The 27,518-nt window shown below is 44.0% G+C and overlaps 1 protein-coding gene and 1 long non-coding RNA gene across 13 annotated transcripts in view; one reads left to right on the top strand and one right to left on the bottom strand.

Annotated features, from left to right (window-relative positions):
* Nucleotides 1-1,393: 1,393 nt before the first annotated feature.
* Nucleotides 1,394-3,460, bottom strand: LOC119860165. The gene is made up of 3 exons (XR_005294447.2): nt 3,242-3,460; nt 2,952-3,030; nt 1,394-2,102 (listed from the first exon to the last, which is right to left on the bottom strand). It is a non-coding gene; the product is annotated as an uncharacterized LOC119860165 (long non-coding RNA).
* A 494-nt stretch (nt 3,461-3,954) lies between these two features.
* RC3H1 (ring finger and CCCH-type domains 1) overlaps nt 3,955-27,518 on the top strand; it is a 106,015-nt gene continuing 82,451 nt past the window's right edge. For all 12 annotated transcript variants that reach the window (XM_043491086.1, XM_043491084.1, XM_043491092.1 and 9 more), the window contains exon 1: nt 3,955-4,087. The gene's annotated coding sequence lies outside the window, so the exon portion shown is untranslated. The remainder of the gene's footprint in view (nt 4,088-27,518) is intronic.

Raw genomic sequence — 27,518 nt, 5'->3', positions numbered from 1 at the left:
CATCAATGTAGCGCAAGTAGAGTAGGGGCATTAGGGGACGAGAGCTGAGGAAGCATTGTTCTAAAAGTCAGCCATAAAAATGTTGGCATACTGTGGGGCCCTGCGGGTACCCATAGCAGTGCCGCTGATTTGAAGGTATACATTGTCCCTAAATGTGAAATAGTTATGGGTGAGGACAAAGTCACAAAGTTCAGCCACCAGGTTAGCCGTGAGAGATCCACTTCCTGGACACTACGGTGCTAATAAGCGATGGTCACATAAACACCACCCTATATCGGAAACCTACTGACCGCTATTCCTACCTACATGCCTCTAGCTTTCATTCAGATCACACCACACGACCCATTGTCTACAGCCAAGCTCTATGATATAACCGCATTTGATCCAACCCCTCAGACAGAGGCAAACACCTATAAGATCTCTATCATGCATTCTTACAACTACAATACCCACCTGCTGAAGTGAAGAAACAGATTGACAGAGCCAGAAGTCACCTACTACAGGACGGGCCCAACAAAGAAAATAACAGAACGCCACTAACCATCACCTTCAGCCCCCAACTAAAACCTCTCCAACGCATCATCAAGGATCTCCAATCTATCCTGAAGGATGACCCATCACTCTCACAGATCTCGGGAGACAGGCCAGTCCTTGCTTACAGACAGCCCCCCAACCTGAAGCAAATACTCACCAGCAACCACACAACCGAACCACTAACCCAGGAACCTATCCTTGCAACAAAGCCCGTTACCAACTCTGTCCACATATCTGTTCAGGAGACACCATCATAGGGCCTAATCACATCAGCCACACTATCAGAGTCTCGTTCACCTGTGCATCTACCAATGTGATATATGCCATCATGTGCCAGCAATGCCCCTCTGCCATGTACATTGGTCAAACTGGTCAGTCTCTATGTAAAAGAATAAATGGACACAAATCAGACGTCAAGAATTATAACATTCAAAAACCAGTTGGAGAACACTTCAGTCTCTCTGGTCACTCGATTACAGACCTAAAAGTGGCAATACTTCAAAATCAGACTCCAAGGAGACTGCTGAATTGGAATTAATTTGCAAACTGGATACATTTAGGCTTGAATAGAGACTGGGTGTGGATGACTCATTACATAAAGTAAAACTATTTCTCCCTCCCCCTGCCCCCCCCCCCCCCCCCACCATTCCTCAGAGGTTCTTGTTAACTGCTGGAAATGGCCCACCTTGATTATCACCACAAAAGGTTTTCCTCCTTCCCCCCCTCCTTCCTGCTGGTAATAGCTCATTTTAAGTGATCACTCTCCTTACAGTGTGTATGATAAAACCCATTGTTTCATGTTCTCTGTGTGTGTATATATAAATCTCCCCACTGTATTTTCCACTGAATGCATCCGATGAAGTGAGCTGTAGCTCACGAAAGCTTATGCTCAAATAAATTTGTTAGTCTCTAAGGTGCCACAAGTACTCCTTTTCTTTTTTGCAAATACAGACTAACACGGCTGCTACTCTGAAACCTGTGCTGGCTAGATATTGAACTGGGGATGAATACAGTCCCCTGTAATGAATGAACAGGTTCATTACACTATCATAGTTAATTAAGCTGTACACAACAACAACATTTTCAGGCCCCCTATCCGCATAGACTACCACAGGGATAACACTTTAGAATCATTCAGCTCAGGGAAGCTGAATGTCCCATGAGCACTGCCCCTTTAAAAGGGAGCAGGGTCCAGTGCCCCTCAACAGATTATCTGCTACCCAGTTGGGCTTAAGAAAAGGCACTTAGGCCTTATAAAGAAGAAAATCACTGTACGTGGGTGGCAGCATATGCATGGGAAATAAGAAAGCATCTACAAGGCCCTGAGTTAGCAGGGGGAAAACACTACTGGGGGAAAAGTCCTGTGGAGAAGGCCAAATCCTCTCTTCCTTCACTGTATCTTTCCCCACTAATTCAGGCCCCTGCAGGGGCATTCTTACTCCCTGAAGGCACCTGTAGCTGTCTACCCCTTATAAGGTCCAGGTGCCTTCCCCTAAGTTAGGCAGCGGGTGATCAGTCCAGGTGCATGGGATTCTTCTTTCTCTCAAAGAGGCTAGTCATACCTGACACTGATCAAAAACAAATAAAAAATTGTACTGTTAGTAGGATTGGCAAAATTCATTTTTTTAAATAACATTAGTTTATTTGAAAACATTTTTTACTTGTATTTAAATTTTCACAGTTGCACAAAATTGTGGGGTTTTTTTTTTAGATTTGTATCAATTTAAATTTTCATAGTTGTGGGAAATAATAGGGGGATCATATAACTATTTAATGACAGTAAACAGTAAGGTTAAAGCTTTATAACCATTAAAAAGCAAATTGTCAACATTGCATGTCAAAAATATACAAATTATCCTCAAGAGAAATTCTAAATTCTCAAGCAACATTTTCCTTACCTTACCTATCTGTAAATTCTGAATGTTATTGATCAAATATTTATCTGTCAGTGTGTGTGAAAATGCTATTTACTAATTAAAGAATCTAATCCTGCCAAGCCTAATTATTAGCACCTGTTGAACTGTGTCCATCTGTTGCCTCTTGTCCTATACTTAGATTGTAAGCTGTTTGGGGCAAAGAGTGGCTTTTTGTTCTGTTTATACAGTGCCTAGCACAATGGGGTCCTGGTCCATGAGTGGTATAATATAAATAATAGTTCTGAAGCACCTATGTAAGAAAGCAATTTGCAGAAGGGAAAGGATAAAGATGTGTTTTAAACCCACTTTTAAAATACACTGTGATTCAATTAGCTTTCTGAAAGGATAGAGTGAAATGAAATAGTACAAGGCCCTGATCCTGCAAATGGGTCTGAATACCCTCTTGAAGTCAACAGGACTCCATGTAGGAACTGCTGTCTGATCACACAGAGTCAGTTGCAGAACTGAAGTCCAAATTTGTTTAGTTTTTATAGCACACACCTGGGCAGCAAGGACTGTTGGTTTGTATTGTCAGTATGTCCTTGAACAAGTCACAGCCTCTATGTCTCAGTTCATGCATCTGTAAAACAGAGGCGTAGTTAATAATATTTAGCTCTCACAAAGCAGTTTAAATTTCTAAACTTTGGACATTTGCTATGTAATTAATGCAGTGAGGCTTCATTAATGCTTGGAAAGTACTTGAAAATCCCCAAATAGCCAGGCTTGCAGTGCCAGATATTATGTGACAAAGGAATCCGTTGGGGGGGGGGGGACACGCTGAAATATCTTACCTTTGTTCTAAATTATTTTAACAGCAGTATAACAAGGTGTGTCATCCTCGCCCTTCTCCTAAGAACCGAGGACTCGCCTCTCCCAGGCTGGGATACTTGGCATGCGTAGGCCTAACACCACCAACAGCTGAAGCCGCCACTTATGGATGGTTCCCTTAGAGTACAAGGGGTGTGGAGCCATTAATCTTTCTCCACCCCCTGCCCAGAAGCGGGGGTGACGTTTGGGCGAGAGAAAGCGTTTGGGGGAAGGGCACCCGTTAATCTTCCTGCCGCTTCGGAAATACGTGTGTGTGTGTAGGGATGAGGGGGTGGTGTTGTTAGAGGAGGAGGGGAGTAGCCAGGCGGTTTCACCTGCGTGTCTCCTTTCCAGAAAGGGCTCGGGCCTGGTCGTGGGAACAGCCAAAGTGGAAGCGAAAGGCTACAGCAAAGGGGGTTCAGCCTTCAAGGGCTTTGTTTGGCAGCTGAAGCTTGCCTGAGTGAGGGGCGAAGCCAAACACCCAGGGCGTTGTTAGCGGCGTTTGCCCTTAGCCGGGGAGCAGCGTAGCCCCCGCCAGGGACTCTGCTTTTCTCCTCTCCCTTGGCGCTGCGCGGACGCCGGCGGCGGGAAGGGGAAGAAGCTCCGGGCAGGCCGGGGGAGGGAGGAGCAGTCCCGGGGGGGGGGGAGGCGGCAGACGCACAAGATGGCCCCTGCTGCAGAGGCAGCAGTAGCAGCCGGTCGTGGGGAGGAGGCGGCGGCGGCGGCCAGGCGGCCTCTGCTGCTGTTGCCGGTGTTGGAGGCGGTGGGCGCTGTGGCCAGCCCCGTGTCCCAGAGCTGAGAGGAGCCGCTGCTGGGAGCCCAGCCGTGCGGTGAGTGCGGGTCCCGGGCGTCGGTGCGGGGAACAATGGGGCGGAGGTGGCTTCTCTCGGGCCTGGCCCAGTGGAGGTCGGGGGCTGGCCCTGCTTTAGTTAAGGCTTTCAGGTGATAGGGGGTCATTGCAGAGGGCTCTAGCCTATGTTCCTGCCTCCGTCTCTAGGCCTCAGGCTTCGGCCGGTCTCCATTTCCGAGTTGCTCTGCCTTGGGGGAGACCAAGCCGGCGAGTTCTATGAAGCTGGGGGCCGGGAGGAAGAGGTTTCCTTTGCCCTTGGAGGAGGAGTAGGGGCGGTAGTTCCAGGGGCTTTTGGTTTCGGGGAGTTGGGGCTGGCCTCGTGTCACTCTGGGGTGGGGGCAGAGGGCACTTTTTGGGTTGCGGGGAGAGTCTGACGTATGAGAGAGAATATATTCTCCAGCCCCAGTTATAAAGGTATGTAGTTTTTTTACAACACAGATGGGAAGTTGGTTCCTGCCTTCAAAGGGTTTAGCTCCCACTGTGGGTTTGCAGAGTTGATGTGACACGCAGTGGATGCTTTGTTTAAAATATATCTACGAATATCTGTGTGCGTCTCTTCCCCCCTTAGTCAGCCTGCTGCTGTTTTGGGTGCCTATCAAAGTTATAGGGAACATTCAGGGTCAGTTGTGTGTGTGTGCCTGGAAACTGAGAGCGTGGCATTTGTTTGGGAAACGTAAATCTAAAAAGACACAACTAACTTGAAATTGTTTTTCTTTCTGGTATTATGTTAGACACAGAGTTAAAAGATGGGGCAAGGATTTCCTGCCAGGAAACAGAGCACTGAGTAGCTACACTTGTGTCTTTGGGGGGGAGGGGGAAAAGAAAATGCCCAGAAATGATGTTTTGGCTTCAGAGGCCATATTGAGTGAGATCTGTGTCATTTTAAGAGTCCACGAGTAGGGAAACTGATATTTCATTAAATTCTTTCCGCACACGCTGCTTTCTCCTGAACAGTTGTTTTAAAACTTGTTTTGTTTTAGTCATTTATGGAAAAAAATGTATTGGTGACATTTTATCAGTTAGTAAGGAGCATCCATTGTTTTAATGTAATTTTAATGGCCAAATGGTTAAATTGCAAAAATGAGTTCATGTTAAAACAGCCAGTTCACCTCTATCAGTAGCAATGCTGCTTTTTCACCACTGACTCTTTTAGTGACATATTATCTTTTGATCACTCTGTTGTAAGATGACAACTGGACTATTTCTACATTTATGCTATACTACAGTGATGCCTAGGTTCGGTGACATATGGAAGTGTTACCTTTTCCACTAAAGTTTTTTTTTTTCCATCTTCAGGAATATATAAATCTTGTTTTAAGCTCTCCTGTCAGTTCCTGAGCATGTGGGTAACTACTTTGTGTGGTCTCATTGACTTCATTGAATAAAGTTATGCACATGCTTGAGTGCTGGCAGGACTGGGGTCCACATCTTTATCAGTTAAATTAGTATAGAAATTATCCATCCATAAATGCAGTGTTTCATTTCTACCATTGATTTGAAGATATAATTTCCATTAAAGTTAATAAGAGCTAGGTGCATCAAAGGGAGATGATCTCCCTGTCCCTGCCTTTCCTGAAACTGTTTCAGCCTATTATTCCTGCTCTAGAAAAGGCTCCTCCAGAGCAGATGATTTAGCAGGTTAATTTGAGGGACATTTGCACTGATGGTACATATGTTCTGTTTGTTGGACTCCGATTTCCATGCTGTCAGTAAAACATCTTTGATCAGCATTAGAATTCATAGAGATGAGGAGGAAATTGCTTTTTCTTTGTACCAAAAACAGCATCATTTAAACCAAAATGTACTAGATTGTTGGTTTGAAATTGGTCTGGCTGATAGTGACTGCAAGGTCTGATCTAATGTCTGTTTGTGGTTCATGAAACTAAGGGCAGATCTACACGTAAAATGTTGCATTGATGCAGCTGTGCTGGTGTAGTGTAGTTAATCCGCCTCCCAGAGAGACGGTAGCTATGTAGATGAGAGAAGCTCTCTAGTCAACATAACACAGTCTACGGGGGGGCTAGGTCTGTATAACTCGGTTGATCAGAGGTGTGCATTTTTCACACTCCTGAGCTATGTAGTTACACTCAGATAGGTCTGTAGTGTACACTTGGCCTTAATGATGGCTTCAGCCCAATTCTCAAAGTGTAAGTGTCTGCATGACATAGACCAGCACCAGTTTTGCTAAGGGTATGGCTACACTGGAAACTTCAAAGCGCTGTTGCGAGAGCGCTCCCATGGCAGTATTTTGAAGTGCGAGTGTGGGAGAGCGCTCTCCCAGCGCTCGGAGCCTGTTTACGCTAGTGCTTTAAAACGCTCTGACTTGCTGCACTCCGGAGGTGATTTTTCACACCCCTGAGTCAGCAGGTTAGAGCACGGTAAAATGTAAGTGTAGCCAAGCCCTAACTGAAAGGTTTAACAGAGTTAAGTGCTGAAGACCTAAATCATTTAAAGATGGCCCTCCAAATCAGGTTTGTTGATGGGATGGTTTGCAGAAACTTGAACTCCTGTTGCCTATGATTTACCAGCTATCTGGATGGAGACCTTCTATTGCAAATGCTATCAATCTGGTACTCTTCAGTAGTGGTGAATTCAGAAAATATATACACCCAAGGTTTTGAATGAATTGCTTTATTTTCTTGTATGTCTGAATATTTGGAAAGAATCTGAAAAGGGTGGCAAGGATTGAAAATTTCACCGGTCTGAGACTTGCTATATACACAGGCGTGGCAGAATTTGATTTGATTTTTTTTATTTTAATTTTTAATATTTTTAATCATTTAATTTTCACAGTTGCAGGACATTAAAGGGGGTTAGTGTTAGAGTAGTGCTGACAGCAGGGCTTCAGGGGGCTCCCTGCATGGCCAGTAGGCCTGACACCTGGCTTCAGCATTCGGGGAGGCTGTGGTCCAGACTCCATGAGGAGGATGAGCTCCCAGCCCTAGAGGAGGCCACCCTACTGAAGAATGACTTCTGCATGGGGATAGCCCCGGTACATCTGGCTGTGAATGAGCGAGCCCGGAGGTTCAGAGTGCTCCCCGGTGGCTGCAGAGTGCTCCCTGCATGGTCACCAGGCTGGTGACACCAGATACCTGCAGGTGTAGGCTGTGGGGGAAACTGCACTTGTCAACTGTTAGAGATATTTTTTTTTTTTTTTGTCCGATGAAATTGATGTTTAACAATGACTAATGATTTAAAACAAATCCTGCCAATCCGACGTATATGATACTGGACAAGTGCCCAAGAGAAGCACTGCTAGATTAACAAATTGATAGTGATCTCATGACTCATCATTGCGAAAAAGGTGTGCTGTATGCCATTCGAAAACAGGAATTCGTTTTTTGTTTGTTAGCTATGCATGTTGTGATTACCATATTTCTTTTTCCATGTGAATTCCAACATGATTTTACAAAAAGAAAAGGAGTACTTGTGGCACCTTAGAGACTAACAAATTTATTAGAGCATAAACTTTCGTGAGCTACAGCTCACTTCATCGGGTGCATTTGGTGGAAAAAAACTGCAAGTAGTAAAACTTGAAGTGACATCATACTACAGTAGTTTCAAAGGAATTAATGACTTATGTCTCCTATACTTCTGAAATAACTCAGGAGAAGTCTTAATGTCTGTAAAACTGTATGGGCACTAACCTGTTTCAGTGTGGTATGACAAATGCATAGGTGTTCTTCCCCCCCCCCCCCCCCCCCTTATATTGGGAAATCAGTTACAGTGCTTCAGGAAATAATGTCTCTGTTGCAGCACAGCAGTTATTCGTATATCAGCTGTGAGAGGTACTTGTTCTGACATTTGATTAGATGACTATTCTGGATAATCGTTCGTTCATTGCAGTTTCATGCTGCTGTTAGAGTGGCACTGACTGTGTCCTCTTATAGTTGAAATTACAGAACAGCATCCATAAAACCCCCCTCTTGGTAATTTATCCTTCAAGCTGAAATTTTCCATGCTTCATATTTGACCAAAAATGATTTTTTTTAAACATTCAGCTCTTTGAGTGAGAGCAAATGAAATAGATCGAAAGTACAAAATGAGCAATTATTAGAGAAGATAAATGTTTTTTATAAGTTTTGTCTGCCCTCTATACGTTGAAATGGAAAGCAATGCGCTGGAGAGAAAAAACATTCCTCTCTCTCCTAGCTTTACTTCCTTTATTCCACAGAACATATGGTGGGGGTGTGTGTGGAAATGGGTGTTGGGTGAGGTGAGTGTGTTTCATATCTCTTTTTGAGAGAGAGAGAGAACCTGTTCTCTCTATATATTAAAAGAAGGTATTAATACAATTTTCAGCCTTCAGTGGCAGGGATGGCTTGTTGATTGAAACATGTTTGAAATGCTTATTGTCCTGGACCCATCCATTCAAATTTAGGCAATGTTGACTTCCCTGCTACTTACTGTTTGGGATTTTCAGAAGCAGTGCAGTTTTGTAGCATAGACAAGATCTGCTGTGGTTGGATGTTTTTTTTTTAAAGTGGTCATCAGTGAAATAGTTTGTTTACTTCAAATTACTATAAGTCAATAACATTATGCTTGTTACTGCCACATTGTTCCTGGTGGAGCTGAGCCAGTGTTAGCAACACAAACTTATTCTGGTGTAGACAAGGCTTGAGAGCCCCAGAGCTGCTTCTGGACTTGTAGATCCCATGCAAGATTTCAGAACTATTGCTAGCCTACCATGATGGCTAGTATCCCATCTCTAATTCCTCTTATTTAAATTTTGCTGTATATAAGGCGGGGCCAGGATTCCGATCTAGATCTTGCCTTAAATGAACTTTAAAAAACCCTTAGTCTTAATAAGTGGACTTTCAGACAAAGTGATGGTGAGGTCTGTCTGAGATGGAAGGGTTAGAGGTTCAGCAAGGTTCAGATGGTGCATATCCATGACTTCCTAAGTATGAAGTGGCTGAACTTCTAGCAAAAACATGCAATTTCATGAAAAACAGCTACTATATAGTAGCATTGGAGGGTAATAAATGTTGTAACCAGGGGTGATCCAGGGAATTAAAAATAGTAAAACTTACTTCTGTACCTAGTAAATTCGTTGAAATAATCATTAAAAATAGAACAATAAAACCTTCTGGAAGATCATCATATGATAGTATACTATGTAACCTGCATGGTTTCTCCAATGGAAAGTTGTCTCACTAAACTCTTATAGAGCTTTGAAAGTGTCAACAAAGTAGTGAAAAGAAAAGGAGTACTTGTGGCACCTTAGAGACTAACAAATTTATTAGAGCACCAAATGCATCCGATGAAGTGAGCTGTAGCTCACGAAAGCTTATGCTCAAATAAATTTGTTAGTCTCTAAGGTGCCACAAGTACTCCTTTTCTTTTTGCGAATACAGACTAACACGGCTGCTACTCTGAAATCTGTAACAAAGTAGTAGATACAGCAGAACTGGTTGTCCTAATTTATTTAGATTTTTCGAAAGGGCTTTTGGGGTGTTGTGGAAGCTAAGTTTAGTTAGCATTCAGAGGGAGACTAGATGTTTATATGGACAAGAATATTCCCACTGACACATTCAGAGTTTTGGAAGGGATAAAAAAACCCTCATGCTTGATGATTTTAAACTAGTCTCTAACTATCAGGGATTAGAATGAGAGCTTCATTTGGATAAATAATGTTGCCTACTGTGATTCTTGCACCTTCCTGTTAAGTACCTGGTACTGTCACTGTCAGACAGGGAAACAGGATAAGGTGGACCACAGAGTCTGGTGCAGTATGACAATTCCTATGTTTTCTGTATAGAATACAAATTGTGATAGGATAAAATGAAAGCCAGAAAAGGAAAAGCACACTTCTCTTGTCCCCAAAATATTCTCCTCAGTAGTAATGAATTATGCCAACTTTGGAATAGTATCAGAGGGGTAGCTGTGTTAGTCTGTACCCACCAAAACAACGAGGAGTCCGGTGGCACCTTAAAACTAACAGGTTTATTTGGGCATAAACTTTTGTGGGTTTAAAAAAAACCCACTTCAGTTGCATCTGAAGAAGTGTTGTTTTGTTTTTGTTTTTGTTTTTTTTTTACCCACAAAAGCTTATGCCCAAATAAATCAGTTAGTCTTTAACTTTTGGAATAGTTCCTTTGAAGAAAGGGGAGGGTGGAGGAAGAAAGGGAAGACAGAAATTCATTAAATGTTGATAGGAAAATATAATTCTCAGTTAAACATTCACATGCAAGTGTTGCATTCATATAAGATGAGTGTAAGAGCTAATGTTATACCAGCTCTTAGTTTTTCATAGTGTTTATCTTTACACTTAATAGCATGATGGGAGCAGTCTTTTCCACAGCCAGCATGATGTGCGATCAAAGCTATCCTTTTCCTGGGGTTTGGTTTTGATATCTATTAATGAAGTTCACCCCAGGCCTTCCCTCCATGTTCAGCTGCTCCTAGAGATGGTCACAGGACTGCTACACCTGTCTACTAACTCCTCTCTTCTGCAGATCCAATCTAGAGAGCCATTCCTGTGTAACTTGTATCAGTGGTGGAGTTTAGTGAACTTCATTGGTACTAGTGAATCTGCTGTAGTCTTGGTCTCTAGCAGCAGAATCAACAATAACTGCAGTTGGGGTGGGTTCACAGAATTGTCAGCCTGTTACACATGCTAATACAAAAAGATGGAGTTACATGTTCCTGTTGATGAACAAGCTGTTCTCTTTCAAGAGGTCCAGCACGAATTTTTTTTCATCCCTGGCATGTGCAACATTCCATGGTTGTTGCAAATCCTGCAATATTTGCTTTTAAGATGTGTTGAACAGTAGTTTAATTTGTGAAGTGGTTATCTTGATGTGTGGTGATTCATTGTCCAGGCTACCATTTCCAAGAGGGTTGGGGGCATAATTTAGGATGCAGAAAGGGTATTTGGAGATCAGAAACATCAGCAGAGGTACTATATGTACTCACATGAGCTAGTTCTGCAAGACCAGGCAATTCCTGTGCAGCTGGAGACTACCTCTTATTGGGATTTTGCATGCAGAGTACATTGTCAGGAGAAATTCATTGCAATGGTTTGGAAAATGGGGGTGACCATGAGTCATCCGAATTCTTTCCAGTCACCAATGGGGTCAAGCAGGGCTGTCTCTCCTCAGTATGATGTTCTCTGCCATGCTTACAGACCCCTTGTGTGACTGTCACACCAAGATTTGTCATCAGATATCGGACTGATGGCAAGCTGTTCGATTTGAGGAGACTACAGGTGATGACAAAGGTACAGGAAGTGACGGTTCATGATCTGGGGTTTGCTGATGACTGTTTCCTGAATGCCAGATCTGAGTCTGACATGCAGCATAGTATGAGCTATTGTTCTTCCGCTTGTGACAACTTTGGTCTCTCAACATCAAGAAGACAGAAGTGATTTACCAGTCTGCACCGGGAAAGTCTGACGTAGAACCTACTATCGCAGTGAATAGCCAAATCCTTTAGGCAGTGGACAGGTTTACTTGCCTTGGAAATACACTGTCACATTCGCATGGATGATGAAACCAATGCCAGAATTGCGAAAGCGAGTGTGGCCTTTGGCAGGTTATGTGCAGATGTGTGGGAGCATAGAAGCATTGGTCAACAAACAAAACTGAAAGACTACAAAGCCATCATGTTGCTACCTCTGATGTATACATGTGAAACCTGGATGGTGTACAGATGCCATGCTATGAAACTGAATCACTTCCCCATGGGCTGTCTGAGGAAACTGATTTGGATAAGATAGCAAGACAAGGTTGCAGATACTTAGGTTCTCATACGACCAGGCATTCCAAGCATCCATATTCTGATCTCACATATGAGATGGGCAGGCCATGTCAACAGAATGTCAGATAATTGACGGCCAAAGAAGAATTTTTTACAGCGAGCTAAAGGAAGGAAAGCACTCTGTGGGGCTGAAAGAAATGTTTCAAGGACTCGCTCAAGTTATTCCTGGGGTGTTTCAACATTGACTCTGACTTTTGGGAAGATCTCAAACATGATTGTTCTACCTGGTGAAGCCTCTCATCCATACTGGAGATACAGGCTATGAGCAGAAGAGAACTGCAGAGGCAGAACAGAAGTGTCAGCAGCATAAGGACATGTCTACACTTCCACTTAGGTTGGCAAAACTTATGTTGCCTGTGGGTAGTGGGGTGAAACCCCCCCACACTCTTCCCCCCCCCCCCCTGAGCAGGGCCGAATTAACACAGGGGCTTTAGGGGCTGCAGCCCTGGGCCAAGGGGGTGCTGGCACAGCAGGGCTCAGGCAGGCTGCCTGCATGCCATGGCTCCATGCCGCTCTCAGAAGTGGCCGGCTGCTCGCATGTCTCTGCGGCACTTGGCGAGGCTCAATACCTTACTCTATATTTCTTGGTTTTCACAAGTTGGAGTTTTGCTGAAATCCGTTTTCTGGAAAGGCACCAGCTGTCACTGAGCTACTGTAAATCTGTATATAAATTAGAGCAGTGCTTCTCAAGCTATCTGATGTGGGGGACCAGCAATTTTTTTTTCCCAATGTGCGTGCAGACCGGCAGCCAATGGCTCATGGACCGGCACTGGTCTGCGGACGACCACTTTGAGTAGCACTGAATTAGAGGATGCATGGAAGGAGAAACAGAGTAGACGTGCACCAATATAAATCAAGAATCAGTAAATTAAAGGGTCTTATGGCCGCTTAAACTTTAACTTGATCCCAATGTTTTCCATACCTCAAAATATAGAGAAGAATATGTTCCTTGCTTATTTAGATTCATTCTACTTTTTCAGGGATATTGACTGAACAATAATTGGAACAAGAGTAGCATTGTGCCTTTTCCCCTTCCCCAACAATAACAACTAATACAGGGTATATGTAAAGGAAGGAAAGAGTTAAAGAATTTTCTAACTTAGTAAAGGCTGATTCTGGATACCCTTATAAAACTGAAGTAGAAGTGCTTGCTCAGGAGAAACCGTGGATGTTGAGGAATAGGAAATGGAATCCTCTTTCCATTGCCTTACCTGGGGGTAAAGTGTAGAGTAGTTGGTGAAGAGATGCATTTAAAACTGGTTTATTTTGTTGTAAAACTTACTTCTCTCATTTGCAAAGTGTTGCGTCTTGTTAAGGGATTGCATGTGGTGTTGATTTTTAAACAGCTGTTCTCTGTGCTGTTTATAGCAAGAAGGAATGTCTCCTTTCTAAAAACTAGGGATAGTTTCAGGACTTGACAAAATCATACAATGCAAATACTATTGCTTTGGGAAATCGGTATTTAGAACCCCTGAATTCTTGTTTTGTAAATAGGCACACAATCAATATTTCCACAGGCGGCCTGGAGAACAGCAGTTGGTCTTTGTAGAAGAGTAGGCCTCCTAATCGGGCATTCAGTGATAAATTTTATGAGTTGCATGCATCACTGCAAAAGTGTTAATGGGCCCCTCTACTTTGAATGGTCTCTTAAAATGTGCTAACTACTTGTACTAAAAGAAAAGGAGTACTTGTGGCACCTTAGAGACTAACAAATTTATGTCTGTATCTGTGCGAGTTTTTTCATGAAGTTGACAGATTTCCACTCTATACGGCTAAATTCAGTGCCTTGCATAATCACAGGTTTCAGAGTAGCAGCCGTGTTAGTCTGGTACTGGCCACTTCTGAAAATTTTAAGCATAAAACTCCCACAGGAGTTGAGTAATCCTCTAGCACAGGAAGAGTTTCTTTGACACTAGAAGTTGGCTACCTTTATATACTAATGGCTTTTATTCTAAATTTGTCAGCATCAGAAATTGATGAGTGGGTCTCACAAGTTTTCCTTAGCTTAGATGATTAAACTCTCACTATCTCTCCTGCCTTTTTCCAATGCCTGAATTGACACTTCTGTAGATGGTGCTTTTTTGTTTGACAACAGGCACTAGTTCTAATGGGATAACTTTTCTGACTACATTGATCTCTACCTCTATTGCAGTGTTTGAGTAGCAGCGTGTTAGTCTGTATTCGCAAAAAGGAAAGGAGTGCTTGTGGCACCTTAGAGACTAACAAATCTATTTGAGCATAAGCTTTCGTGAACTGTGAGGCGCGCCCTCTAGGGGCACAGAGGATTGTCCAGGGGAGCACAGTGGGCCTGGGCCAGCCCCCTGGGAGGTGGGGAGGGAGAGTCACCCAGCCCCACTCCTCCACCAGTTCCGCTCTGGCCCCAGTCCCAGCTGCCCAGACATTAAAAGTCTGGCTACCTGGGTAACTGGCTCCATGACTGGGGGTTGGGAAGAGCTGCTGCTGGAGCCTGGAGGAGCACTCAGGGACAGTACTGGTGGCTTCCCCCCACCTGCCCCAAGTGCGGCAGCTCCTGCCCCACTCAACCCCCTGCCCTGGCTCCTGGGGGGCACAGGTGGGGGGGAGCGATTGAACAAGTTTGGGGACCACTACTGTATTGCTCTGTTCCTGCTCCTCTTTCTTACCTCTTCTTTCTCCTGCTGTTGACCAGTCTCTCCTAACTGATGCTCCCTCTGCTACTTTCTGCTAGGTTTAGCCAGTAATAGATTCTAATATCTAATGCAGGCAACAGAGATGGCATGTTGCCGATTAATCGCATCACATTGGCAGTTTAAAATTACTTCAGATTGGTCTTCCACAATGTATTTCAGCTCTATTAGAAAAAAGCAATGTGGTCTTATGAGCAACAGACACTTACTCTGGCTGTTGTGGCCTCTTGAGTGTCACAGCTTCCCCTCTGGAGAGGGTGAGAAGTTAGTGAGTATTGTTCATGGCATACTCCCTGGTTGCTGCTTTGGCCATAGCTGTTAATTTGAAAGGTGAAAGACAAAATTAGACTAGGTTAAACTGGTTTCACCAAATGGATTGCAGGGTTAAACCAGAGGCCGCTACTCTGGCCGCCCTTCCTCTTTATGACTCATTCTCCTACTTAATAGCATAAAATTGCCTGCTGTAGAACTAATTAAAAAGAGAGCTGCTAGTGCAGCAAAAAGCTCAGGGCACGTCTACACTGGCAGAGTTACAGGTCTGGCAGTTACAGCGCTGCTCAGAGAGCGATGAAGGGAAACTGCTGTTGTGTGTTCACGTTGTCAGCTGCCTGCACTATAGCATGTTCACACTTGCAGTATTTGGTCAGCTATCCCACAGAGTGCTTCTTTCTCTTCTGCCGCAAAGACTTGTGGGAGGGCAGAGGGGGTCGTGAGGCATCCTGGGTGCTGTTCCAATGACCCATGATGCATTGCTTCGCATTCCAGAAATCCCTGTGCTTCTGTCTGCATTTGGTGCCATCTTTCAACTATTTGTGTACTGTGCACCCTGCCTCTTTGGGCTGCAGAAATGGATTCCAAACTGTTGACCAGTGTGCTGCTCGCTGTGACTAACATGTCATGAGTGGCAGTGGAGTCATTCCTTAAACTACAAAGGCAAGAGGAGCGTGACATTGATCTCGCCACGCGTAGTAGCTACAACACGAGATTGCTTGTGGCATTCACGGAGGTGCTGACCACAGTGGAATGCTGCTTTTGGGCTCGGGAAACAAGCACCAAGTGGTGGGATCACGTTGTCATGCACATCTGGGATGATGAGGAAAGCCACTTTTATGGGACTGTGTGATGAGCTCGCCCGAGCCCTGTGGTGCAAGGACATGAGAATGAGAGCTGCCCTGTTGTTGGAGAAGCACATGGCGATTGCACTGTGGAAGCTGGCTACTCCAGACTGCTACTGATTGGTCACTAACCGTTTTGGAGTGGGAAAGTCAACCGTTGGACTCGTGTTGATGGAAGTGTGTAGGGCCATTAATCGCATCCTGCTCCGAAAGACTGACTCTGGGCAACATGCATGACCTAGTGGATGGTTTGCACAAATGGGCTTCCCTAACTGCCGAGGGGCAATAGATGGCATGCATATTCCAATTCTGGCACCAGACCACCTAGCCACAGAGTACTTTAATCGCAAGGGGTATTCTCAGTGGTTCTCCAGGTGCTTGTGCATCACTGTGGGCATTTCACAGACACTAACACAGGATGGTCCGGAAAGGTGCATGACATGCATCTTTCAGAACACTAGCCTGTTCAGGAAGTTGTAAGCAGGGACTTTTTTCCCAGACCAGAAGATCAACATAGGTAAACTCGAAATGCCCATTGTTATCCTGGGAGACCCCGCCTACCCCTTAATGCCATGGCTTATGAAGTCATACACTGGGCAACTGGACGGCAGCAAGGAGCAGTTCAACAGACTGAGCAAGTGCAGAATGCCTGTGGAGTGTGCTTTTGACTGTTTAAAAGCCCACTGGCATGGTCTCTATGAGAAGCTGGACCTGGCCGATGACAATATTCGTATACTTATAGCCCAGTAGTTCTCAAACTTTTGTACTGGTGACCTCTTCCATATAGCAAGCCTGAGTGAAACCCCTCCCTTATAAATTAAAACACTTTCTTATACATTTAACACCATTATAAATGCTGGATGCAAAGCGGGCTTTGGGGTGGAGGCTGACAGCTTGTGACCCCCAGTTTGAGAACCCTTGTTATAGCCACATACGGTATGCTCCGTAACATTTGTGACGGGAAGGGTGAAAGCTTCACTCAGGGCTGGACCGAAGAGGCTTAGCACCTGGAGGCTGAGTTTGAACAGCCAGAGACTAGGGCTATTAGAGGGGCACAGCTCGGGGCCATAAGGATCAGGGATGCCTTGAGGCAGCAATTTGAAGCTGAAAGCCACTAATATTTGTTGCTATGCTCAGGATTGTAGTGCTTGTAGTGCTAGGAGGTGATTGGTGCACATGATGCAATAAGGGGATTTAACATAATTGTATGTTGCTTTGTAGTGCTCTTTTTTGCTTTCAATTAATAGAACAAAGATTGCTTTCAAACCAACCAAATTCTTTTATTAAAAGACGAGAACCAGAGGGGAGAGTCAAACAACAACAAAAAAAAAAACAGCAAGGAGGGGGATAAGAGAAGTGAAGGATCCAGGAAGAGGAGGGGTCCTGGGACGGCTAAAGATTTGTGTATGTCCAGAGATCATATCCAGCCTTCTCCTTTGGAGTGCAGTGCAGTGGGTACTGTACTTGAGCAGGGCCAAACTGCGGATGGATGGGTGTTGAATGCAGTGGGTAGTGGGAGTCCACAGTGCTGGACCATGAGCGGGGAGAAGTGGAATGCTGCGGATATAGACTGGAGTGAGGAGGTTGATAAGAGTATGTTGGCAGTGTCTGGGGGTGCATGGGAAAGAGTTTTTTGTGACAATGGCTGCAGGAGAGGGCAGGTGGGCAGGTGCGGAGCTGTTCGGTATGAAGAGCTGCTATCGCCTGCAGCATGTCTGCTTGGCGCTCCATAACTTTTAAGAGCCGTTCTGTGGCTTTATTCTGGCATGCTGCATTCTCCTTTCGGTCCCTCTTCTTGCTGTCCAGCCACTCCTTCGATTTCTGTTTCTAGGCAGCAGAGTGCATCATAACATCACACAGGAAGTCCTCCTTAGTTCTTCTTGGACACTTTCTAATTCTGTGCAGCCGTTCAGCCTCTGATAACCAAGACGGAGGCTCGGCTCCCAAGGTCCTCTCTGTGAAGTTTAAATGCAACATTTTACAGAAGCAGTATTGTTTGCAACACAGAAAACACTGATTCAGTGCTTTAAAGCACAGCCAGTACTGTCACACCTGTCAACTAAATGGCTGACCCCAGGCAAGCACACATGAGCCGCAAGACCCCCAAAATGGTGAGTAGCCCCATGTACAGCAGGGTAAATCATTCTTCCAGGACCCTGCTGTACATGGGACATGTGGCTCTTGGGGAGAGCCAGCAATGTAGGGGGGAACCTGATGATCGTTCCTGTCCCTACACTTTTCATGGCAAGTGATCATTATGGAAGATAATGCTCTCACTGCTAAGGGTGAGCAGGGAATCAAGGTAGGGTCTTCTCCAAGCCTGTGGCTTCCGCCCTGGCCCCTATGCAGCTCACCTATGTGCAGCAATGGTGGTGTTCCTCTCTTCTCCCTTCCGCCCCCCTCCACCCATGATGGCACAACGGTGCGGGAAAGTTACCATTAATGGGGCAAGAAACAAAGCTACTCTGCTGAAGAACCTGCGGCAGCTGATTGCCCAGGATCTCCATGAGAGTTGCCTGGAGATCTCTGAGGAAAATTCTTGTGAAGTGAGGGAATCAATCAAGCCTGTTCCGCTCCTCAGACTGGGCATATGGTGGGAGACAAGCCTACTTTCTGCAACCTTCCTGCCCCCAACAGCTCACTTCAGTGATTCCCCAAACCAGGGGCCTCCTCTCCTGTTTACCCTTCACTAATCTCCAACAGCTGTGACTGGCTAACCTCCTCTGGGGGTAAAAAAGCTGGCTGCATGCCTCCGACTCATCCACTGCCTTTGGATCCCCCTCCCCAGCCTCACCCAAGATTTCCTCTTCCTGGCTTGGTCCACTGTCGACTGACATATGAGCCACCGAAGTATCCACAATAGTCTTGTCAGTGAAGGTGGGTTCACTGCCGAGTATCACGCCCAGCTCTTTATAGAACTGGCAGCTGATGGGCGCAGCTCTGAAGTGGTGGTTTGCCTCCTGCATCTTGTGGTAGGCGTTCCACAGCTCCTTCACTTTGACTGTGCACGGCAATGTGTCCTAGTCATGGCCCCTTTCTATCATCCATTGTGAAACCTGTCCATAGGTGGTATAATTCCTACAGCTGGAGCGCAGCTGGGACTGGACAGCCTCCTCTCCCCAAATGCTGATGAGATCCAGCAGCTCGGCATTGCTCCAAGCAGGGAATCACTTGGTGCATGGAGCAGGCATGGTTCCCTGGAAAGATGCGCTGAGGCCACTGTATGCATCACTGAGCAAACAGGAAAGGGACTTCCAAATTTCCAGAGGCATTTACGGGGTGGGGATGACAGTTGGTCATGCCGAGGGCAGGGCAGTAGAGATCAAACCGATGACCAGAGAGGTGAGAACAGGCCTTGTGGGACACCTTCTGGAGGTTAGTCGCAGCACTGTAATCGACCAGGGTGTCTATACTGGCACCACAGTGTTGTAGCCTCGACACAGAAAACTGTACGCCTCTCGGGGGTGGGAGGGGGGTTGTTTGTTTTAAGGCACTACAACTGCACTTTTTCTGCACACTAAGTGGCTTGGCAGTTTGTACACCTTGGGAGTTACAGCGCAGAAAGCTGCTTTACTGCCCAGAAACTTGCCACTGTAGCCTCCTCTCCGAGGCTGTCTTTCTTGTCAGTGGAAAACTTTCATGTTGACCTAGCTTGCTAAATGCTCAAGCTTGAGGGTTTGGAATTTGGGCATCATGTCTTCAGAACGATTGTAGAATAAGTGTGTCCTTTTTTTTTTTTTTAAAGCTGCATTCAATGAAGTGCATTATTTGAACCAGCCAGTTAAAGCTTAGAAAACTATTGTGATCAGTCTGCTGTGCTTTAATTTCTACCCCACTACACCTTGTTGATGATCCTCAGTAGTTCTCCCCATCTCCACTGTACAATAGGGTTCATTAGGAACGTGATTGCCAAACTTGGGTAGATGCAGAAAGATTAACACGAAAAACTTGGTTAGAGCAGATGTCATTTGTTTTACCTCTTAAACATTCCATGTAATGAAAGTCTTGTGGACAAGATAGGAGTTTAGCTTTATTTTTTTGCACTCATGTAGTCATATAGCACTTCTTAGCTGAGGGGGTACTAAGGCATTATCCTGACTCTATTTTTTTGTTTTTGTTTTTTCAAGTAATTTTATTATTATATAAGAGGCCATATTGACAACTCCTGTTCACAGATTCAGCATCACTTCTGGCTTTCGCACATCGTTCAACCAGTGCATCAAATTTTGTTTTGAGAACCCTTATGTAAACATGACAAAGTTTATTTTTCTTTTCCCACTGAGTTGTTGTCGCCTTTTCTGAAATTCCCATTACAGGCATCAGTTTTGACAGCATATTTCTACTAGAAACTGAAGGGAGACGAACTATTTGGTTCACATAGGTCATTGAACAGCCTTCTGCTCACTAATGGCATAGTCTGAATTTGAACCATTGAACCCTTTCTGCTCTTGTTCATAGTTCACCAGGAATCCTGAATTCTTCTTTTAAATAGTGTGAGACTGCTTGATGTAGTGGTGGTAGTATCCCAGGAACTGGAAGTCAGGACTCCTAAGTGATTTCCCCCCCCCCCATATATTATGTGACTGTGGGCAAGGAATATAGCCTCTTTCACCTCCATTTCCCCTTTAATAAAATGGTGATACTTGCCCCTGTTTTTTGTAAATAGGTTTGAGAGCAGAGATGAAAGGAACTGTTTGGATACCAAGTATTAATGTTATAAAAGTAATAAGATTGTGGGTTACACTATTGAAAGTTGCACTGCTGCTGGGAGAACAATTCTGAGCCTGAAGGCGCAGTAGTTCCAGTTGGTTATGGCATCCTGCTGGATTAGTGTTGACATGAATCAGTGGTTACTCTTGGATACTGTATTCAATTTTTAGCTTACGCAAAGCAAGCATATTAGCTTTTAGAGAGTAATCCACTTCTTATCTCCCATATCAGTTTAGTGAACAGCCTCTTCAAGGTCTGAGAATGGTAAAGTACTAACCCCTGCTGGTTAAGCATTCCCCATGTGGGTTGGATGGTGACCCAGCAACCTTGTGACTGTGAAGCAAAGTAATTCCATATGTAATGTACTCTTAATTTATAAAACCTATATCTTGTACAGAGAAAGAAGTGGACAAACACACTGTCCTCTTTTCTCAGTGTAAGGTAGCTTTTTGTAAAGTAAGGGAAGATCCTGTGAAAATTAAAATTTTATATGTCATTTAGATTTCTCATTGTAACTGTAAAATTTGTAAAAACTAAAAGTAGAATTGTTTGAATTACGCAAGCATTGTGCATAAATCAATCTTTGAAAGCAATTTTTAGTAAACTTTAGATTTCTGATTTTTGATGTACCTGATTTTGAACCATACTGATCTGTGATTTGTATTAAGTATTGCAAATCTTTGCTATGTGTTTATAGTAGGAGTTTATTTGCTTCTTCCTTAACTTTTCAAGCCTTAACAAGTTTTTACACAATTAAGGCAAGTACTGATTTGCAGCCGAATTCTTCTGGTCACTCCTCTTGCATTGGAATATTTCAGGGGTGGTTTATTCTGGGAATTTACATAGGCATAACTGCATCTCGGGATGTGAAAAATCCACATCCTTGAGAGATATAGCTATGCCGACCTAACCCCTGGTATAGACAGCGGTAGGTCGATGGAAGACCTAGATGACCTAGCTACTGCCTCTCAGGGAGTGGATTACCTACACCAATGGGAGAAGCACTCCCATGGACATGGGTCGTATTTACTACACTGAAGTGCTACAGCAGTGTTGTGCAGCAGTTTAAGTGTAGATATATCTTCAGTATAATTGTAACCAAACTAAATATGGAGGTGGAATGGGAATCTGAGTGTGTGTTTCTGAAGAGGATTGATAGGATTGCAGCCACTTTTTTATGTGGATAGTTAAGTAGTATCACTGAACTAGTTTAGACTCGCATAATTTAATCTGTATGTGCAGATGGAATTCAGGTGTGGTAAAATGTTTCAGGACACAGGCAGAAAAGATTCCATAGGAATGGAAGCTGTTGGTGAGGAATAAACAAACGCCTGAGGAGGTAATAGTGTTGCGGATTCATGAGCAAGGGGGTGTGATGGCTATCTTATTCTCAAGCATTAGAATGATCATCTGCTGGGTTTCTCAGAAACATGTCTCATGCAGAATCTGAAGAGTGTTTTGATTCCATTGTTTCTTCCTGTGAGCGATGGGTGAAGTCACGCATGAAGTAAAAATGCTGTTGCTCTCTGGGAGAGCAAACATGTTGGATGGTTTATCTAGCCACTCAGGTGGCTATCATAGAATCCTAGAAATGTAGCACTGGAAGGGACCTTGATAGGTCAACTAGTCCAGTCCTCTTCAGTGAGGCAGGACTAACTATTATCTAGAGCATCCCTACCATAATGGTAAAGGGAGCCTGTGATTCATCAGGAGAGGATCACCAGCAGACTTCTTGAACAGATCTGACAGATTTTGAAACTACATTGCGTGAATCACTGTAATATTTAAAAGTGGGAGTATAGTCATAGTCATGCTAGTGTGATATGCTGTCACATGAGATCTCAATTCTTGATGAAAGTTGGCAGTTAGCCTGTTATGAGACGGCGTTTGCAACATTCCACAAAATGTCCTTCAAGAAGTTTGCTACTAATCTGTCTCCTACATAAGACAAATTTCATCCTGGTTGACCTTTACAAGCTTCAGTGGGATACGCTAAGGATGAAATTCATGCACATTTTGAAAAGGTCCCTCTTCAGACAGATGACTTTGTTTAGTTTCTCTTTCTGTCACTGCTTTTGCAGTGACGGCAGTGAGTAGCTGAATATAGGAGTGTGTGAAGGGACGCTGATATTGACAGATGTGGGCAGAATGGTGGCTTGAGTACCTAGATTTCCCCCCTTATGCCGTTGTCTGTCTAAACTGCTGTTTACAATGGGGATTTGAGCAATGCAAGACAGATGGGGAATTTAACTGCTGTATTCATGCAAATACTAAGACTGAATGTTATTTATAACCTACTCAGTCTGCAGTGATGGAAATGCATTGGCAATCACACACGCACCCCCACACTTTCCACTTCATTTTCAAAATTTCCATCTTCTAAGATTTGAAGACTCAGTAGTTATATACTGTGTAGGTTTCAGAGTAGCGGTCGTGTTAGTCTGTATCTTCAAAAAGAAAAAGTACTTGTGGCACCTTAGAAACTAAAATTTATTTGAGCATAAGCTTTCGTGAGCTACAGCTCATGTCATCGAATGCAACCGATGACATGAGCTGTAGCTCACGAAAGCTTATGCTCAAATTTTAGTTTCTAAGGTGCCACAAGTACTCCTTTTCTTTTTGTGAATATAGTTTGTAGTTCTGTTACGGAGCAACAGTACAATATTATACTGTTCAGCTTCTGAAATGGATGCCATACTATCATGCATTTCTTCATTTAGATGCCTATAACACAAAAGCCCACATCAAAAAGCTTTGTGGAGATTTTTAAAGGCAAAAATGGAATTTAAGTCCCACTGACTCCTTTGAAGACTACAACCTAAAAATTTATGCAAAATTATATGATAGAATAAAACACCCTGGTCAGCCATACCTTTCACAAAATCCACCTGTAATTTTAAAAACGGAGCAAGTTAATGACCCATGCATCCTCAGGCCTTCATCCTTCCCAGAAATCAGATGGGCTTTGCAACATGCCCTTAAAATCAGTGAATTAGGTCTGATTCAGATGGAGAGGGAATTCCGTAGTTGAGGAGTCCTCATGGAGAATTCCTGCCAGCAGCTACTTCTCTGGTCTTGTGTACACTGTGTATTTTTTTGCACTTGTGTAGTGAACACTGTAGTAAATTCCTAGTGTAGGTGTTGAGCACAGATGTGGTTTTCCTCTGTTTGAAATAAAGATAAATTACTTTTCAGGTACAGGTTATGGTTTAGGGGTTTCCTAATGCCACCAACATCAGAGGAAACAGTATCCAAAAATCAAGCAGAAAAGAATGTGCATTTATTCCTTCAAGATAGTGCCCTTTTATCACACAGATAGGGATAGTTCTGCCTGAGGCCACGTCTACACTAGGGTAATTGCAGAGTTTTTGCACTGTAAGTTTCACCAGTGAAAGAAAAGCGCTGGTTTGTGTACTCACTTCCTCAGGCGTCGGAGTGTGTTTAGCATGGAAGCAGCACTTCCATCGCTGATGGGTGACTGGATAGTAAGTATGAAAAATCAGGATGGGGTTGTGGGGTAATTGGGGCTTCTTTTTTCTATAGGCTCCTAATATCAGGACACATGGTCACCCTAGATGAGATCAGCGCTCTAGGGCTGCTATCCCACAGTGCAGCTCTCCATTTTGATGATGGATCTTGTGGAAAGGGCGGGGGGTGATCATGGGGTATCCTGGGTCCCTGCACAGCTTCCTCTCTCCAAACACTGATCAACTCCAGTAGCTCAGCATTACTCCAACCAGGGAATCATTTCCTCCATGGAGCAGCCATTGTCATCTGGCCAGATAAGTGAGCACTTGCCAAGAAAACAGGAAAGGGAGTTTCAAAGTTCCCCAGGCTTTACAGGGCAAGGGGTGGATGTCTGTTTATCTGGCAGCAGAGCTGCTGGCCAGAGTGGTCACCTAGGCACTGTGGGATATCCTTAGGAGGCTAAAAGCTCTGTAAGCAGGAAGCATGTGTCTTCACTTGCACATCACTACTAAAGCATCACCAGTAAGAGCTGTACACCTCTTGTGAAGGTGGTTTTCTTTTTGCAGTGAAACTTCTGAGTTTCACTGCAAAAAGTCATGGACAAGTGTAGATGCTCCCACAGTTCTTGTGCAAAAAAGGGACTTTCTGCTTTAACTGGTAAATGTAGACATGCCATTACAAGCTTACAAGTGGCGCATCCCCGAGTGACAAAAGTTTTGCCGACATAAGTACTAGGGTAGAGATGGCCATAGTCTGAGCAACTTCTCCCACAAAGTATCTAGAGATTTTCCTCACAATGGGAGAGACTTGAATTGGCAGCTAAGGGATCTTCTGAGCAGTATTTTTCAGATCTAATAGTGAAGACAAAACCTCTTTTTTTTTTTCCCTAATAGCTATGGAATAAACCTTTTTTTTAAAAAAAAAAATGGGAGAAAACCAAACCTTTGATGAAGTCTGACTCTTTAATTCACAATGAATCTGAATCATGAGGCCAAATTTTTATTATAAATTAAAAATCAAAATCCTTTTGTTTAAAAGGGATGCTTTAATTCTGCATGCTCTGTAGATCACAGCCACAAACACAATTCTGCTGTACAACAAATGCGTTCTGTTTTTCTTAGGCCTTGTCTACGCTGCCACTTACAGCGCTGAAACTTCCTTCACTCAGGGGTGTGAAAAAACACACCCCAGAGCAATGCAAGTTTCAGCGCTGTAAGTGGCAGTGTAGATAGTGCTACAATGCTGGGAGCCATTCCCCTCGCGGAGGTGGTTTTATTACAGCGCTGAGAGAGCTCTCTCCCAGCTCTGGACTCGCAACTACACAGCCAAGTTAAAGTGCTGCTGCACCAATGCTTTAACATAGGCTGTGTAGACATATCCTTAATGTTTTCCAATCTTCGCTTTCAGAAGTAAGGTCTAGACTGTTGTGAATAAGGTTATATTGACTTAAATATACCTTACCATCTACTTAAAAAATGTTGATATCACTGCAGCATGGCTTGCAAAATTCTGCATTTTTTATTAATAGATCTTTGTTGGTGCTCAGTGTGGAAATCCTCAAACTCTTCTGAGTTGATCACTTCTTTCTCCCCACTTTATGGCAGTCAATTCTCAGCACCAACTTTCTTTTGGCAAAGCTTGTATTGGCTTACACCAAAAGTTGTTGTGGTAAGCATTAAGGGGAGTTTAGTATTTAGCTAAGAACCAGAAAACTGGAGCCTTGGAAAGCTAATCCGCTTCCAACAGTTTTGTGTTGAGAAATCAGTATAAACCTGCTGAGAGAGATTTTTTTTTTTCCCAAACCACAAAATCTGTCATTAATGGAACTCTTTTAAAATAATTTAAGAATGACAAGCAAAATATTTAAATTTCATTTGTTGCCAATTTATTTTTAATAGATTATGATAACCCGTTTGGCTGGGTTGTTTTCAGGGTCTGTAATTTGAAACCTAATAAGACAATGTATAGCTTGGACACTCAGCAGAAGTTTTTTTCATTCCCCTCTTCATTCTTTTAAATCTAATTAAAAGGCCTGCATTTGGAAACAGGTAACTTGTGTCTTACTCCAAAGTACAAGTCTCGGTCTGCTGTTTGAATCTGATGATGGATCTTCTTGTACCTGTGCTGGCTGATGTTTCCCCTTTGGAACAGACAGTATAATCTCATTTTGTTTTGCATTTAATACAACTCTGAGGCAGCATTTTTTCTTTGTGGTTAGGTTCTACAATGCCTGTTGTCTGATATCAATAGGTGGGCGAGTGGAAACCCTGAAACAAAAGCCTTTGGTTTCCATTTATGAAAACCACATGAACAGTTGTATGTAATGTTTTATAACCCCTGTCAGAGAAAGGAGATTGGGGGGGAAAAAATCTGAAGAGTAAATGGGACTATGCTGAAGTGGCACTCCTTTTTAAATATTATTTGTAAGGTAAAATGAAAAATCTCACTCTGCATTAGTGCCTTGCCCCAAGGTTAGTTCTGGTCTCTGGATCTACGCACTCTAGCATTGCTACAAATTAAATCACCAGGTGCCAGTAGTATTTTAAGCTAATGAAGCTCAATTACACATAGTCAGAAGTGCTTGAATTAACCTGCTTTTCAGCAAGTGTTTTTGTGACCTCTTCCTCCCACTGATTGACTGAAGAGTTAAGCCCTGCCTGTGTGGGAATGTTACACTGCTTAAGAGTGACTAGCAAGTTTATCCATGCTATCCACTGTTAAAGGGCATGGGGACATCCTTGAGCACAGTACTGGCTAACTTATGTTACCTTTATGCTACAGACTAACACGGCTGCTACTCTGAAACCTGTCTTTATGCTACAATTACAGCATAGTCAGGAGAGCTGGTTAAGGCATTGTTCTAGTCATTCATGTTGATGGTACTGTAACTGCGTACCCTGACTGCAAAAGCCTTGGACACGTGCAAAGCTTTAACCCAGTTATGGGACACAGTTACTTGTACTATAAGTCCATAGACATTTTGTGTGATGTTAGTTAGTCTAGAGGGAATTATGTGCCCCCCAAAAATATTAGGTGCACAATATTTTAAAATTCTGCAAATTTTATTTGTCAGTAAATAAATGTGGCTTCAGCATGGCAGTTGGGAGCACAGGCCACTGGCTGCACTAAGGTGAAAGATCACTTTGAAGCCCTCACCTCCCCCGGTACAGGGACTCAGCAGTGAGGCTGCATCTGACCCTGAAACAGTGCAAGGGCTGGGCCTGCCAAAGAAACATCACCTCAGGCTCAACCCAACAGGATCTGAGTGTGGAGGGGCTTTGTGTGGGGGTATCCACGTGTGGGGTGAGAGATTTGTGTGGGGCAATCTGGGTGCAGGCAGCTCAGTGGGAGATCTGGATGCACAGGGGCTCATTGTGGGATTCTGGGTTCAGGGGCAATGGGACTGCAGAGGATCCAGGTGAAGGTGGTTGGGGCTCGAGGGAGGGTGGTCTGGGTGTTGGGCTTGGCGGGGGGGTCTGGGTGCTGGGGGAGTAGGGCTTGATGGTGTGGGGGGTCCAGATTCAGCTGGTCGGGGGTCTGCATGTGAGGGGGCTAATCAAGAGGGTCCAGGAGTAGGGGGGGTAGAGCTTATCAGGATGAGGGTTTGATGGGCCTGCTTAACTGGGGAGTGCTAGCTGCTGCCAAGGGGATGCTGCATGCTGGGCTCCCGCTTCCTCCATTGTTTTCTCTT

The sequence above is a fragment of the Dermochelys coriacea genome, chromosome 8, assembly GCF_009764565.3.
Source record: "Dermochelys coriacea isolate rDerCor1 chromosome 8, rDerCor1.pri.v4, whole genome shotgun sequence".
Taxonomy (NCBI): Eukaryota; Metazoa; Chordata; order Testudines; family Dermochelyidae; genus Dermochelys; species Dermochelys coriacea.
This window is presented reverse-complemented; position numbering and strand designations above follow the sequence as displayed.